At 52.1% G+C, this 15,792-nt stretch overlaps 1 long non-coding RNA gene across 1 annotated transcript in view; it reads left to right on the plus strand.

Annotated features, from left to right (window-relative positions):
• Positions 1–9,967: 9,967 nt before the first annotated feature.
• LOC142570930 (uncharacterized) overlaps positions 9,968–15,792 on the plus strand; it is a 185,330-nt gene continuing 179,505 nt past the window's right edge. The window contains exon 1 of the long non-coding RNA XR_012825715.1: positions 9,968–10,081. This is a non-coding gene — a long non-coding RNA (uncharacterized LOC142570930). The remainder of the gene's footprint in view (positions 10,082–15,792) is intronic.

Genomic DNA, 15,792 nt, shown 5'->3' on the forward strand with positions numbered 1-15,792 from the left:
CCTGCCGGGCGAACGTGCCATTTGTGACCGCGATTAGGGCAATTTGCCACGCACCGGCGGAAACGGGTGCCGTCCCAGAGAAACGAAAAGACGCCCAAAAAGGAACCCAGCCGGCGCCCGTTCATTTCTCACAACTGTGTTGCGTTAGCTTGTCGCCCAAGTACTCTCTCTCTCTCTCTCTTTCTGGGTCTTTCTCCGTCTGTGCGCTTGTGTAACTGCGTGTTTGTACACGTGTCCATGCGTGCGGGCGTATATGCTAAGAGGGGAGCCTTTCTGTGCGTGTATGCGCACACACACAACCGCAAGCACGCATACCGCGCACACGTTCACGCGCACCTGTTTCCCAGTTCTGCGCGCCTCTCAACAGCGTGGTTTTTGGAAGAATTACATTCATATTGGGCCCGCATCAAATCTCAAATTGCGCCTCCTTCATTGCGGGGATGGCTGGCAAAACGATTTCGACAAGGGCCGCGTCCGCACAATAACGGCCAAGAAGCGCTTGGCCGGTGGTTGCTCGCCCTTCTATACCTCTTCACCTCGTCCATCTCCTGGTGCCTCGCACCTCCTCCATCTGCCTGTTTTCCTCATCAGCTTTGGGAAACGCTGTCGGCAGCATCTGCGCGGTCGTGGCGCTTTCCCTGCGCGCGCTTGGCAACTGCTCCGCAGGCCGCCCTCTCATTCTTTTCCAATCAGTGGGACTGACCAGCATTAGTTCCTCCTCTCCATTTTCCTGTCTAATTTCTGGTCATCTTCCCTCTTTCTCTCTGTATTTCCCTATCTCCCTCCCTTTCAATACGACGTATGATTTCTATGCGCAATGGTTCCATCACCTGTCGCGTACAGTCACATAACGTCACAGCCACTCGACGACTTCGAAGCTAATTATTTTTCCTGGCGCCCGAGTCCATGCTGTTGCGTTTCGCCTGCGACACGTGGTTTTGCCGGCGCGACTGCGGCGGGGCGGCAGACATTTTGGCCCGATCGTCGTCGCCGCAACGCTCATCGGCAGGTGTTTCCAGGCGCGACTGCGGCGATGCGACCGCAAAGGATCACCCTCTCATTCCAGTCATTGTGCCCGAACCAGGCGATGCGAAAGCAGGGATCATCCTCTCATTACAGTCATTGTGCCCGACCGGCAGCGCTACGACAGGGTGCTACGAGATCGTGCTCGACATGGTGCTACGGCAGCGCTACGACAGGGTGCTACGAGATCGTGCTCGACATGGTGCTACGGCAGCGCTTCGACAGTGTGCGTCACCATTAGCCCATTGTACATTCACGTGCTCGTCTTTTGAGGGGTTCCTTCTTGCCCTCAACTGCGAGAGTATAAAAACAGCTGCCCCCGGACGCCAAAAGGAGGGCTCCGATTTCTTCTGTTGAGTGAAGTGCTCTCCCGTCTCTCTACTTCGGTCAAACCTGACCGCCAACTCTTTGCGATGTTAAAATAAACAAGTTGTTTTGTTGTTACCAGTCGACTCATGCTTTGCCGGGACCTTCGGATGCTTCCAGTTGTACCCCAGGCCGCCAGGCCAACGCTACCCTTGGGGCTTGCGACCCAGGTACAACCACGGGCGTCAGCGCCGAGTTCCCAACAGATCGTACCAGCGGTGCGATCCAAACATCTGGTTGGCAGCGGTGAGATCGCCTCCGACTTCAAACAACTGTCTGCCAGCGGTGAGATCGCCTCCGACTTCAAACAACTGTCTGCCAGCGGTGAGATCGCGACAACGGAGGCCAGCAGCGAAGAGATGCAGTTTACTGTATGCTGAGCAGCTCATCGACGATCCGGGAGCAGTGCAACGAGCCCTGTGTGACGACTGGTTGCCTGCAGCGGAACGACTGCGCGGAATTCCTGCCTGCGAGGTTTGGTGAGTGCGGGACTTTCTTCTTCTGAGCTTTGCCAGGCTTTTGTTAGTGTCAGAAACAGAGCTGGTAATTGTGGTTGTCGTTGCTGCCGGGTTAGTTTGCGGCAAGACAATAGTAAGCAGTAGAGAAAGCAGCATTCAGAGCAGCCATGGATTTGAAGTCGTTGCGCAAACCGAAATTGTTGGAGCTTGCAAGAGAGTTGGGTCTGGATGTCTCAGACAAACTCAGAAAACCTGAACTGCTAAAGGCTATTCTTGAGTTAGAGGCTGAGGACGACGAGCTGTCGGAATGCCTTGAGACTATTGAGGAGAGGTCAAAAAGACAGGAGCGCGAACTTAAAGAGCAGAAAGAAAAAGAAGAGCGCGAACACGCTTTGGAAATCAAGCGTCTCGAGGTAGAGATGGAACGCGCTCGTAATGGAAGTCAGGCACACGGTGCAGGAGAACGCGTATTGTTCAAAATGACTGACCTGATGCGGCCGTTTAAGCTTGGAGAGGACATTGGTTTGTTCCTGGTTAACTTTGAGCGAACGTGCGAGAAGCAGGGGTTCTCTCGGGAAACGTGGCCACAGCGCTTGCTCACTTTGTTACCCGGCGAGGCGGCCGACGTAGTCGCTCGCTTGGATAGAGAGGAAGCAGAGGATTTCGACAAAGTAAAATCGAGTCTGCTAAAAAAGTACCGGCTGTCTGCGGAGGCGTTCCGTCGGAAGTTTCGGGAAAATGAGAAAGGCAGAAGTGAGTCATATACAGAGTTTGCGTATAGGCTTATGTCGAACATGCAGGAGTGGCTCAAAGAAGAGAAAGCGTTTGGTGACCACGATAAAGTTCTGCAGTGTTTCGGGCTAGAACAGTTTTATAGTCGGTTACCGGAGAACGTGCGATACTGGGTCTTGGATAGGCCAGACGTTTGTACGGTGGCTAAAGCCGCTGAGCTAGCCGAGGAGTTTGTGACGCGTCGGGCTCGCGGAGCTAAGGACGGTCAAAAGGGTGAATTTGGCTCGAAGTTTGAGAGGCCGAAGTTCACACCCATGAGAGCAAAGGGGAACACGCGTAGTGCGGATGCGAGTGGAAGCAGTGCGACCGAACCTAAGGAGACGGCGGCAGCCGAAGCCAAACGCAGAAAGCGGTTCGAGATGAGGCGAGCGCGCTTGTGTTATACGTGCCAGAAGCCGGGTCACTTTTCGGCGCAGTGTCCGGAAACAACACCAAAAGTTGTGTTTTTTTCAATAGGCAGCACTGACGAGAACATGAAGCTTCTCGAGCCTTACATGCGAGACCTCCTCGTGAACGGGAAAGAGTGCCGAGTGCTTCGCGATTCCGCAGCTACGATGGATGTAGTTCACCCGTCTTACGTAGAACCCCATATGTTCACGGGCGAGTGCGCATGGATCAAGCAAGCCGTGGAAGCTCATAGCGTGTGTCTGCCGGTAGCAAAAGTGCTTATTGAAGGACCTTTCGGAGCGCTTGAGACGGAGGCGGCAGTGTCATCTATGCTGCCCCCCCAGTACCCGTACCTATTTTCAAACAGGTCCGATCACCTCCTGCGCGAGAAGGGGCTTTTGTTTGGTGAAGCTAGTGTTCAGGCCTTAACCAGATCGAAGGTTCGGGAGCTCGCTGCAAAGGCGGTAGTTGCGGGGCCGACGTTATCAAACAACGAAAAAGGGTCAGAGGCGCAGCAAGCTGATATTCAGAGCACGCCCGAACTGAATAAACTTGAGTCTGTAACGTTAAAGGCGCCAGATACCGGAGAGGAAAATCCCGAGGCGGGAAAGTTAGAAGAGCTATCTACTGATTTGCTCATCGCGCCTACGTCAGACGGACTTGATAGGTTGCTAAAAGTCAGCCGGTCGGCTTTGATAGCCGAGCAAAAGAAGGATGGTAGCCTAGAAAACATACGCTGCAATGTCAAGGAAGGTATCGCCAGGAAAAATGCGCGTTTTGTGGAAAGAGGTGGAGTCCTGTACCGGAAGTATCTAGACCGCAGAGGAGTGGAGTTCGATCAGCTGATCGTTCCTCAATGCTATCGTCAGGATCTGTTGCGCTTGTCACACGGGGGTTCGTGGTCCGGACACCTTGGAGTTAAGAAAACTAAGGACCGTCTCTTGCACGAGTACTATTGGCCAGGGTGTTTTCGGGACGCAGACCATTTCGTGAGGACATGTGACACTTGTCAGCGGGTGGGCAAACCAGGGGACAAATCGAGGGCGCCGTTGAAATTGGTACCTATCATTACGGAGCCTTTTAGACGGCTCGTTATTGATACTGTGGGACCTCTGCCGGTAACAGCCACGGGGTACAGACACATTTTGACTGTGATCTGCCCAGCGACAAAGTTCCCTGAAGCAGTGCCGCTTAAAGAACTCAGCTCAGTTGAGATAGTTAATGCACTACTGTCCATATTTGCGCGAGTTGGTTTCCCTGCGGAAATCCAATCAGATCAGGGCACAGTGTTTACTAGCGCTTTGACGACAACTTTTCTCGAAAGGTGTGGGGTAAAGCTGTTACACAGCTCAGTGTACCACCCACAGTCGAATTCCGTTGAGAAGCTCCACTCCGTCATGAAGCGCGTGTTGAGAGCGTTGTGTTTTGAACATCGAACTGACTGGGAGCTGTGTCTGCCTGGGGTGATGTTTGCTTTAAGGACCGCGCCGCATGCGGCTACGGGGTTTTCGCCAGCTGAACTGGTGTACGGTCGCTCGCTTCGATCTCCGCTTCGCATGCTTCGAGAATCGTGGGAAGGTAGGGGCGACGACCCAGTCGTGGTGGAGTACGTGCTTAAGCTCCTCGAACGCTTAAGAAGGGCACAGGAGTTGTCAGGTGAAGCAATGACAAAGGCCCAGCAGAGGGCCAAGGTTTATTATGATCGGACAGCCAGGGCCCGTCGTTTTGAGGTTGGCGATGAGGTCATGATATTGCGCACATCGCTAAACAACAAACTAGACGTGCAGTGGGAGGGCCCAGCACGAATTGTTCAGAAACTGTCGGACGTTAACTACGTGGTAAGTCTGCCAGGAAAGCGGAAAGCACAGCAAGTTTACCACTGTAATCTGCTCAAACCTTATAGACAAAGGGAAGCAGTGGTGTGCATGATGGTAAACGTTCCTGAAGAGCTTCCGGTCGAGCTTCCGGGACTAGGCTCAGTGACGAACAGGGAAGACACCGGTCAAGTCATTAGTGACCTTATCAGTAAAGCACCGCTGTCGCCCGAGCAGAAAACCGAACTACACCAGCTATTACAAGAGTTTCAAGGTCTGTTCTCTGAGAGGCCTGGTAGGACTTCTGTACTTACTCATGATATAGAACTTACCTCCACAGAGCCAGTACGATCCAAGGCGTATCGGGTGTCACCCCGCCAGAGCGATATTATGGAGGCTGAGGTAAAGAAAATGCTACAGCTCGGTGTTATTGAGGCAGGTGAGAGTGATTATACCTCCCCTTTGATTTTAGTTGGGGCACCGGGCAAGGAACCTCGTCCTTGCGTCGACTACCGCAGGCTTAATTCCATCACTAAGGATCAAATTTATCCGATCCCTAACATCGAGGAGCGCCTTGAGAAAGTTAGTAGCGCTCAGTTTATTTCCACCCTAGATCTTGTCAGGGGTTATTGGCAGGTTCCACTTACAGAAGAGGCTAGTAGGTATGCGGCGTTCATTTCACCAATGGGAACATTCCGTCCTAAAGTGTTGAGTTTTGGTTTGAAGAACGCGCCATACTGTTTTTCAAGCCTCATGGATAAAGTGTTGCGGGGACAGCAAGAATTCGCTTTACCGTATCTAGACGACGTAGCGATATTCTCCGCATCCTGGTCTGAGCATATGGCACACTTGCGGGCAGTGCTAACCCGCCTGCGCGAAGCGGGCTTGACAGTAAAGGCTCCTAAGTGCCAGTTAGCACAGGCCGAGGTTGTCTACCTCGGTCACGTGATTGGTCAGGGTCGTCGCCGCCCCTCTGAAATAAAAGTGGCCGCTGTGCGAGACTTTCCGCAACCGCGCACCAAGACCGATATTCGGTCGTTCTTGGTTGTCGCCGGCTACTATCAGAGGTACATCCCTAGGTACTCTGATATCGCGGCTCCCCTGACGGATGCTCTAAGAAAAACAGAGCCTCAAACAGTCGTCTGGGACGAGACAAAGGAAAGAGCTTTTAGCGCCCTAAAGAGTGCCCTAACAAACCGGCCTGTGCTACGATCGCCAGACTATACAAAAGGGTTCGTTGTTCAGTGCGATGCTAGTGAGCGAGGCATGGGCGTTGTACTGTGCCAACGGGAAAATGGAGAAGTAGAACACCCCGTCCTGTATGCTAGTCGTAAGCTGACCAGTCGTGAGCAGGCGTATAGCGCCACCGAGAAAGAGTGTGCGTGTCTCGTGTGGGCCGTTCAGAAATTGTCATGCTATCTAGCCGGCTCAAGGTTTATCATTGAGACGGATCACTGCCCTCTCCAATGGCTGCAGACCATCTCTCCCAAAAATGGCCGCCTCCTGCGCTGGAGCCTCGCTTTACAACAATATTCCTTTGAGGTGCGTTACAAAAAGGGGAGTCTCAACGGTAACGCCGATGGCTTAAGTCGAAGCCCCTAACGTAGGAATCAGCCTAAAAATTGTTTGTTACTGATGTTTTTCTTCCTGAGGCAGGATTTTTTTTAACATATTGCTTTTGTTTAGTGTTTCAAAGTGATGATATGCTTTCTAGTGCAATTTTTCAATTTGTGGACGCGTTCTGAGTGATGCTAGACTACTGTAAGGAACTAGGCAGTGGTATAAAAAGGGGAAAGAGCCTGGCAGGGCTTAGTGAGGGTTGTGCCGTGCTTGCTGACTGAGCGGTTGAGTTTCAGCGTAGTTCTAACGCTTGCCGGGAACGAGAACAAAAATGTGAACTCTCCCGAAGTCACTTTGCAGTGTCCCGTGCGAACCTGAACGAGAGAACGAGGCCTTCTCTGTGCGCTGCGCTCAAGAAACGTCGAGGGACGCCCGACTTCGGTTATGAGCATCATCGAGCGACATCCCTCCGGACAGCGGATGCAGTCCCCTGTCCATCGGGATCTCCTTTCCCCGGCGGGGCGGTCTGTTGCGTTTCGCCTGCGACACGTGGTTTTGCCGGCGCGACTGCGGCGGGGCGGCAGACATTTTGGCCCGATCGTCGTCGCCGCAACGCTCATCGGCAGGTGTTTCCAGGCGCGACTGCGGCGATGCGACCGCAAAGGATCACCCTCTCATTCCAGTCATTGTGCCCGAACCAGGCGATGCGAAAGCAGGGATCATCCTCTCATTACAGTCATTGTGCCCGACCGGCAGCGCTACGACAGGGTGCTACGAGATCGTGCTCGACATGGTGCTACGGCAGCGCTACGACAGGGTGCTACGAGATCGTGCTCGACATGGTGCTACGGCAGCGCTTCGACAGTGTGCGTCACCATTAGCCCATTGTACATTCACGTGCTCGTCTTTTGAGGGGTTCCTTCTTGCCCTCAACTGCGAGAGTATAAAAACAGCTGCCCCCGGACGCCAAAAGGAGGGCTCCGATTTCTTCTGTTGAGTGAAGTGCTCTCCCGTCTCTCTACTTCGGTCAAACCTGACCGCCAACTCTTTGCGATGTTAAAATAAACAAGTTGTTTTGTTGTTACCAGTCGACTCATGCTTTGCCGGGACCTTCGGATGCTTCCAGTTGTACCCCAGGCCGCCAGGCCAACGCTACCCTTGGGGCTTGCGACCCAGGTACAACCACGGGCGTCAGCGCCGAGTTCCCAACAGATCGTACCAGCGGTGCGATCCAAACAATGCCGTATGACGGTTTCGTGAAGCGGCTTTCAACGCCTACATTCACGAAGCGTCTCGTTTGTCATGCGATCGTAGGCCACTAGACAGAACGCCTCAGTACAGCATGCTCTCTCTCTCCTCTGCTGACCAGTCACCGTGGTGAGAAAAGAAAAAAGTGTGCTCGTTCAAGTCATATAGGTCCCTTCTGTTTCGTTTTGTACGCACATGAGCTCGCCCTCAATGTACGAATACGGAAAATTGGCATCGTCTATCGTCATAACGGGTAAAAAATATAATTGTGAGGTTTATCGTTCCACAGCTGCAAAGGGGGCTATTAGGGATGGCGTATTGTGGAGGGTTCCGTTGTTGGAGTCGCAGGTGTAGACGCAGACGAGGTGTAGTCACCGGGAGCCGTGCTGGAAAGCTGCACGGCTCCACCGATGCGTAATTCCGTGGCGAGGACGGGGAACGCCATGGCAACCTCCATCGAAAGGTTACTCGAACGAGAGATTAAACACTGAAGACTATTTAGAATGTATGTTTACTAAAACAACTGTAGCGCTGGCAAGTTTAGGTGATAGCTAGAGACGCAGTGAGGTGATCGTCTTCAGCGTCACGGCGCCCACGCCCAGCGTCCGAAAGAAACACGCAATATGCATGTAGCAATAGAGATCAACTTTTTTTTTTTTTCGAACCCACGAGCACTTTCACACTCTGCCACTTCGAAATGTGGCCAGCGTGGCCAGGAGTTTAGCCTTCGGCCTCATTTTCATGAGCCGATTGCCATATCCACTGAGCCACCTCTTCCAAGAATAAGAAAAAAAATGGCTTGCCATCCCGGCCCTGCGAAAGTGGATGTTCAGCTAAGCTGTTGAAAACTACCGTTACAACTGCTCATGGCGGGTATGCAATGCTTTATTGCTTTAGAGTAATGGCAAGGTCGATCCGAATAGGTCGCGAAGCTTAGGGCGAAAAGCGGTCCTGAACACATTGTCACCGGCATCAGCAAGGGCGGTTATGGGAGCAGCGATTGAAGCGCTACTATCGTGTGGAGGGAACAAACAGGGAGAAAAAAAAATTCGTTTTTTTTTAATTAAGACGAGACAAAGTTAGATTAACTCAAGGAAAATTAAATTCCTATTCAATTTTATATGCGCGTGACGAGGATCATTATCAATAAATACCTTGTTTCAGCGCCCACCATAACAGGGGTCGTTGACACCGCTATCACTTGCAATGCCATGCACCTCTTGGAGTGCGCAGAAATGCGCGCTCGTAAAGGTCAGCTGTTCCTTGCTGTCCCGCATGCCCGCGACCTGGCCGGTGGGCTAGACCTGCCGGTCCCGACGTGAGACTAGCCGGGTGCGCGACGAGTTCGCGTCCTCGCCGCACCTGCAATGAAGTTTCTTCACTCACTCACTCAAAGGTCAGCTGTTACAACACACCCTCCCCCCCTTTTTCCCCACTAAAAATTGTGTTGTTTTGCTTGTTTTTGTGAATTTGATGTTTGACCTCTGTGTGAATTTGGTGGGGCGGGTAGTTTCATCGTTTCTTAACCTGTTCAGTCAAAAGTTGTGAGTTGCGACCACGAGGTAATTGTTTACTTTTAGCTGTTCTCGTGCGACTGCGCTGGCCAACGGGCTTGGCGACCAGCAATCTACACCCAAAGCTTTCGTCGGCCTCCAAAGAACGTATGTTCTGTGCAAGGGTACAATTTCGACACCCGTACGACTTGATCTTGAGTGCATCGGTTTCCGCGCTGAATGCTCGGGACGCCTATCAAGTAGAATGGCAGATAATTTGAATATACAGCTGTAATGACAGGCCACCAAAACAAATTTCTCGCCTTTGAGAACAAAATGGCGTCGCTTCGTTTTTTAACGGATATGGCGTCATATTATTTTTTCTTCCGCCGGAAGTGTTCCTTCCTCGCACAGATGGCGCTAAATTTCATAAACCACCGATGAACCGCCATGTTTTGAAGGTATCGGCTTCTATGGAACCTTCGGCAACCCCCGGTAGGTGAGTGCTAGTTTCAGTTTCAAGGAACATGCAAGCTCGAAACGGTTGCCGGACATGTTACCTTAATTTTTTTCGTTTCTCTTTTAGTACATTTTAAGTCAGGCGAAGCGCAGGAAGTGGTTGTCTTCGCGCGTCCACCGAGCTCACCTTCACTCACCCTTGCCACTCGTTCAGCGATATCGGCGATATCCCAAGTCGGATCGCGCTTGTTCATTTGCTTCGGTTGTCGTCCAATGTATGAAGATGGGAAAGATAAAACAGAAGCTTGATCAGGCGTGCAAAGAACGGAAGGGTCGCGGAAGACGCAGGAAACGAGGTCAACCAAGCATTAGACGAAGACGGCTGAATCGAGGGCATCACATTCCGTTGCGCGGCTCTGTGTTGTTCTAACACCGGGAATTCCAGTTCTGCGAAGTTTTTCAGGTTTCCTAATGACAGCAGGTAAGCACAGGCATTTCGCTTTATTCGCACGAGGAAACCAGTTCCGTGCAAGCCTGAGTAGACTGACATAGGAGCAGTGTCGCTCGACCCATTCGTCATGACGGCAGCCCATCTGCTGTCGGTCAGATGCTTGTACTGAAGGGTTTGAGGATTTGTTTGGTGGGCTATACATTTTGTGCACTCTTTGTCGACGCAGACATCCAAGGCTAAAATAAAGAAATAAAAGACACAGCCGCGATGTTTTATCAAGTTTCAACAGCAATGGCGGCAAAAGGATGCACGCACGTAATTTCTTGTTCCGTTTCGATGCGCTACTACTAAGATATCGTAGTGAAGAAGTACCATACGCTCAGTTACTTTGCTGTAGGCTCCGCTTCGGTGTGTGCAAGTTTTTGGGCACCTGCGTATTATAGACGAGGCGCAATGTTGTTTGTTTTGCTGGCAAAATGCATTTAATAATACCAGTAATACAAGTATAGCGTGTTTAATGCTAATTTAGTACCAACTGGTAATATCCCTTGCGATGAAGAGTGCTCTTTTTTATGAATGGTTGGTTACTTACGTTGCTGTTATGTCAAAATAGTGTCCTAATAGTCGCCGTGCTTTTTTGTATATGTGAAAATGACATAAAGTATGACTACAGGCACATTACCTGTGCTTGTAAGCGCTATAGAAATATGCTCCCTCATTCGGCATATAGTTCAACTAGTGAGGGCAATTATAAGTTACTTCCTTTTCATGCAGATGTACGTAGCCAGCTTGAAATTCTGTGGGTCCTTACTTCTCATATTGTCAATGAAATACGTGTATTGTACTCTACCTTCTTTCTGTAAGCCACGAAATGCGTCGCCGTCATATCATACGGGATGGTGAAGTTGCGTGTGACCAGCCCGTGATGTGCAATTTTCGCATTGGTTTGAATCTTCTGGAACCTGTGTTCGCTCATTATGTACAAAGTTCAGTTGCGAATGAAAATTGCTTCTGCAGATTGACACTTCCACACTGCGTGTAGGTCAGTTCCTTTTTCAGTACGGAGTGTGTGAATAAAAACTATTAAAAACGTTCAATGTGTTGAGTTTTTGGCTGACTGGAGAAATTGGCCAGCTTTAGTTGATCCCCTTCACAACACGTGAACAAAATTAACCATTGATGGTGCCAGGAACTTATTTTCTTTGTACTACCCCCCACTATATCTGTGGACTAGTTGAGCCGTAGCCCTAAACTTAACCGCAAGTTAGGAATTTCAAAGTGACTACTTTCACGAAATGACGAAATCTAATTGCAACGGGGGTGTTCGCCTAGCAGCACTAGTTCTAGGTTGCAGCGGTAGGCTTTAACAGGTCGGTGCTGTATCGAAACGGGGAAGCAAGCACTCCTCATCGTCTTCTCATTCACTAGCACCATGCCCACTGCCCAGTGCCTTCAGTTCAATCACTCCCCACCGAAAGAGTAGCCATCCTGGCGACCTAAGGACAGGAAAACACATGGGGGTCATGGCACTGCTGGAGCCGGGAGACGGGGACAATTTCCTGGCCGCGATGACGCTGGTCGGAAGGCGCTTCCGTTGGCTCTATGAGGTAGTTGACCGCGGATGTTTGTTTCAGTACCCGATAAGGACCGTGGTACTTGGAGAGCAGCTTAGAGGAAAGGCCTGGAGGAGTAGAGGGCACCCACAACCAGACCAGTGAGCCAGGAGCAAAGCACGTAGCCGCAGTAGATGAATCGTGGCGATGCTTTTGGCGCCACTGGTCCTGGGATGTCAACGAACGAGCGATCTGGCGACATTCTTCGGCGTAAGCAGCCGCTCTAGAAACAGTTGTGCACTCCGAAGCATCTGGTCGGTAAGGCAGAATTGTGTCCATAGTGCATGAAGGTTCGTGTCCGTAAAGGAGAAAGAAAGGGGAGAACCCAGTGGTGCTTTGCGTGGCGGTATTGTAAGCGTAGGTGACGAAAGGCAATTTGCGATCCCAATTCAAGTGGTCAGACATGTCAGACATAGCCAACATGTCGCCAACGGTGCGGTTGAAACGCTCTGTCATCCCATTAGTTTGAGGATGATATGCTGTGGTAGTGCGGTGAATGATGCAACACTCCTTTAGCAATGCTGCAATGACGTCTGAGAGAAAAACGCGACCGCGGTCGCTCAGTAATTCTCGAGTTGCTCCATGGCGTAAAATCAGGTTTTGAAGGGTAAAAGGGGCGAAGTCTTTTGCTGTGGCAGATGCTAGGGCTGAAGTTTTCGGCGTACCACGTGAGGTGGTCGATAGCAACAATAACCCAGCGGTTGCCGCTTGGAGTGTTGGGAAGCGGACCGTATAGGTCAATGCCGACGTGGTCGAACGCGCGCGCGGGGCATGGTAAAAGTTGCAAGGGGCCGGTGGCATGTTGAGGTGGCGTCTTGCGTCGTTGGCATATGAGGCAGGAACGGGCATACTGGCGAACGAAGCGGTACATACCGCGCCAGTAGTACCGAAGCTGGAGGCGAGAGTATGTCTTTAAGACACCAGCGTGGCCGCATTGGGGATCGTCGTGGAACGTAGCGCAGATGTCAGGGCGCAGGTGTCGGGGTATAACAAGAAACCACTTGCGACCGCTCGAATTGTAGTTGCGGTGGTACAGCAGGTTATCCCGAATGATGAAGTACGCGGCTTGACGACGGAGCGTCCGAGAAATTGGCGCTGGCGACTGGCTAGACAGGAAGTCAATAAGCGAAGAGATCCATGGGGCTTTGCGCTGCTCTGATGGCATGTCGGTAATGTTGAGGGCGAAGGCTCCATATGTGGAAATAGACGAGTGGACAGGACCGGAGGGCAGGGGTGACCGGGATAGAGCGCCTGCGTCTGAATGTTTTCGGCCGGAGCGATAAACAACGCGTATGTCGTACTCTTGTAGGCGCAATGCCCAACGGCCGAGCCAACCTGTTGGATCTTTTAGTGAAGATAACCAGCATAGGGCATGATGGTCGGTCACGATGTCAAATGGACGCCCGTGCACATAAGGACGAAATTTTCCGATTGCCCAAATGATGGCCAGACATTCCTTTTCAGTAACCGAGTAGTTCGCCTCGGCTTTCGTAAGGGTGCGGCTGGCATACGCGACGACGTACTCTTCGAAACCATCCTTGCGTTGTGCAAGAACAGCGACGAGCCCGACACCGCTAGCGTCCGTGTGGATCTCAGTTGGTGCAGAGGGATCGAAGTGTCGCATTACTGGAGGAGAGGTGAGAACGCGTCGTCGCACGCCGGGGACCAGGCGGATAGGTCAGAACTGCCGGTGAGAAGCTGCGTCAAGGGGGCGATGATAGAGGCAAAGTTACGGATGAAGCGCCGGAAATATGAGCATAAGCCGATGAAACTGCGCAGCTCTTTCAGGGTGGTTGGTTTAGGGAACTCGGTTACGGCGCTAAGTTTCGTGGGGTCCGGGAGGATACCGTCCTAGGAAACCACATGGCCGAGAATATTAAGCGTGCGAGCGTCGAAGTGGCATTTCTTCAAATTTAGTTGCAGTCCTGCAGTGGAGAGGCACGCAAGGACTTGCTCTAGGCGGCTGAGGTGCGACGCGAAGTCGGTGGAAAAAACCACAGTGTCATCAAAATAACAGAGGCACGTTTTCCACTTCAGACCTCGAAGAATACTATCCATCATTCGCTCGAAAGTGGCAGGCGCGTTGCAGAGGCCGAACGCCATGACGGTGAATTCATATAGTCCATCAGGAGTTACAAAGGCTGTCTTTTGGCGATCGGCCTCTGCCATTGGCACTTGCCAGTACCCGGAGCGTAGATCTAGCGAGGAAAAGAATTCCGCTCCCTGCAGACTGTCCAAGGCATCGTCGATGCGCGGCAGAGGATATACAACTTTGCGCGTTATTCGGTTAAGGAGGCGATAGTCGACACACAACCGAATGTAGCCACCTTTTTTGTGACCGGAGATGCCCAGGGACTGTTAGAGGGCTGGATGATGCCACGCTCCAGCATGTCGTCAACGTGCTGGTCGATGACACGGCGTTCAGCGGCCGACGCACGATACGGACGCTGGCGCAATGGTGTTTCTTGGCCGGTGTCGATACGGTGAACGACTGCGGACGCCCGGCCCAAGGATGGTTGGCCAATGTCAAATGAGGCACGAAAACGCTGGAGGAGCTTGATAATTTCGGTGTGCTGCGCAGGTGTGAGTTCTGCGTCGACGGCACGAGCGAAGACGTCTACAGGGGCATCGGTCGCGGCGGGAGGAGTTACGGCACAAATAGGAAGTGATGCCGTATCACCAAACATGGTGGCCGGGAGAACGCTATCGAAAGCTTCAGCGGTACCCAGGCACTCGCCGCGGAGTAGGGATGATAGTCAGGCGTACGGATTGCACACGTAAAGGGCATGTTGCGTTTCGCCTGCGACACGTGGTTTTGCCGGCGCGACTGCGGAGGGGCGGCAGACATTTTGGCCCGATCGTCGTCACCGCAACGCTCATCGGCAGGTGTTTCCAGGCGCGACTGCGGCGATGCGACCGCAACGGATCACCCTCGCATTCCAGTCATTGTGCCAGAACCAGGCGATGCGAAAGCAGGGATCATCCCCTCATTACAGTCATTGTGCCCGACCGGCAGCGCTACAACAGGGTGCTACGAGATCGTGCTCGACATGGTGCTACGGCAGCGCTACAACAGGGTGCTACGAGATCGTGCTCGACATGGTGCTACGGCAGCGCTATGACAGGGTGCTACGAGATCGTGCCCGACATGGTGCTACGGCATCGCTACGACAGTGTGCGTCACCATTAGCCCATTGTACATTCACGTGCTCGTCTTTTGAGGGGTTCCTTCTTGCCCTCAACTGCGAGAGTATAAAAACAGCTGCCCCCGGACGCCAAAAAGAGGGCTCCGATTTCTTCTGTTGAGTGAAGTGCTCTCCCGTCTCTCTACTTCGGTCAAACCTGACCACCAACTCTTTGCGATGTTAAAATAAACAAGTTGTTTTGTTGTTACCAGTCGACTCATGCTTTGCCGGGACCTTCGGATGCTTCCAGTTGTACCCCAGGCCGCCAGGCCAACGCTACCCTTGGGGCTTGCGACCCAGGTACAACCACGGGCGTCAGCGCCGAGTTCCCAACAGATCGTACCAGCGGTGCGATCCAAACATCTGGTTGGCAGCGGTGAGATCGCCTCCGACTTCAAACAACTGTCTGCCAGCGGTGAGATCGCGACAACGGAGGCCAGCAGCAAAGAGATGCAGTTGACTGTATGCTGAGCAGCTCAACGACGATCCGGGAGCAGTGCAACGAGCCCTGTGTGATGACTGGTTGCCTGCAGCGGAACGACTGCGCTGGACTCTTGGCTGCGAGGTTTGGTGAGTGCGGGACTTTCTTCTTCTGAGCTTTGCCAGGCTTTTTGTTAGTGTCAGAAACAGAGCTGGTAATTGTGGTTGTCGTTGCTGCCGGGTTAGTTTGCGGCAAGACAATAGTAAGCAGTAGAGAAAGCAGCATTCAGAGCAGCCATGGATTTGAAGTCGTTGCGCAAACCGAAATTGTTGGAGCTTGCAAGAGAGTTGGGTCTGGATGTCTCGGACAAACTCAGAAAACCAGAACTGATAAAGGCTATTCTTGAGTTAGAGGCTGAGGATGACGAGCTGTCGGAATGCCTTGAGACTATTGAAGAGAGGGAGACTGCAAAAAGACAGGAGCGCGAACTTAAAGAACAGAAAGAAAAAGAAGAGCGTGAAC

The sequence above is a fragment of the Dermacentor variabilis genome, chromosome 2 (assembly GCF_050947875.1).
Source record: "Dermacentor variabilis isolate Ectoservices chromosome 2, ASM5094787v1, whole genome shotgun sequence".
Taxonomy (NCBI): domain Eukaryota; kingdom Metazoa; phylum Arthropoda; class Arachnida; order Ixodida; family Ixodidae; genus Dermacentor; species Dermacentor variabilis.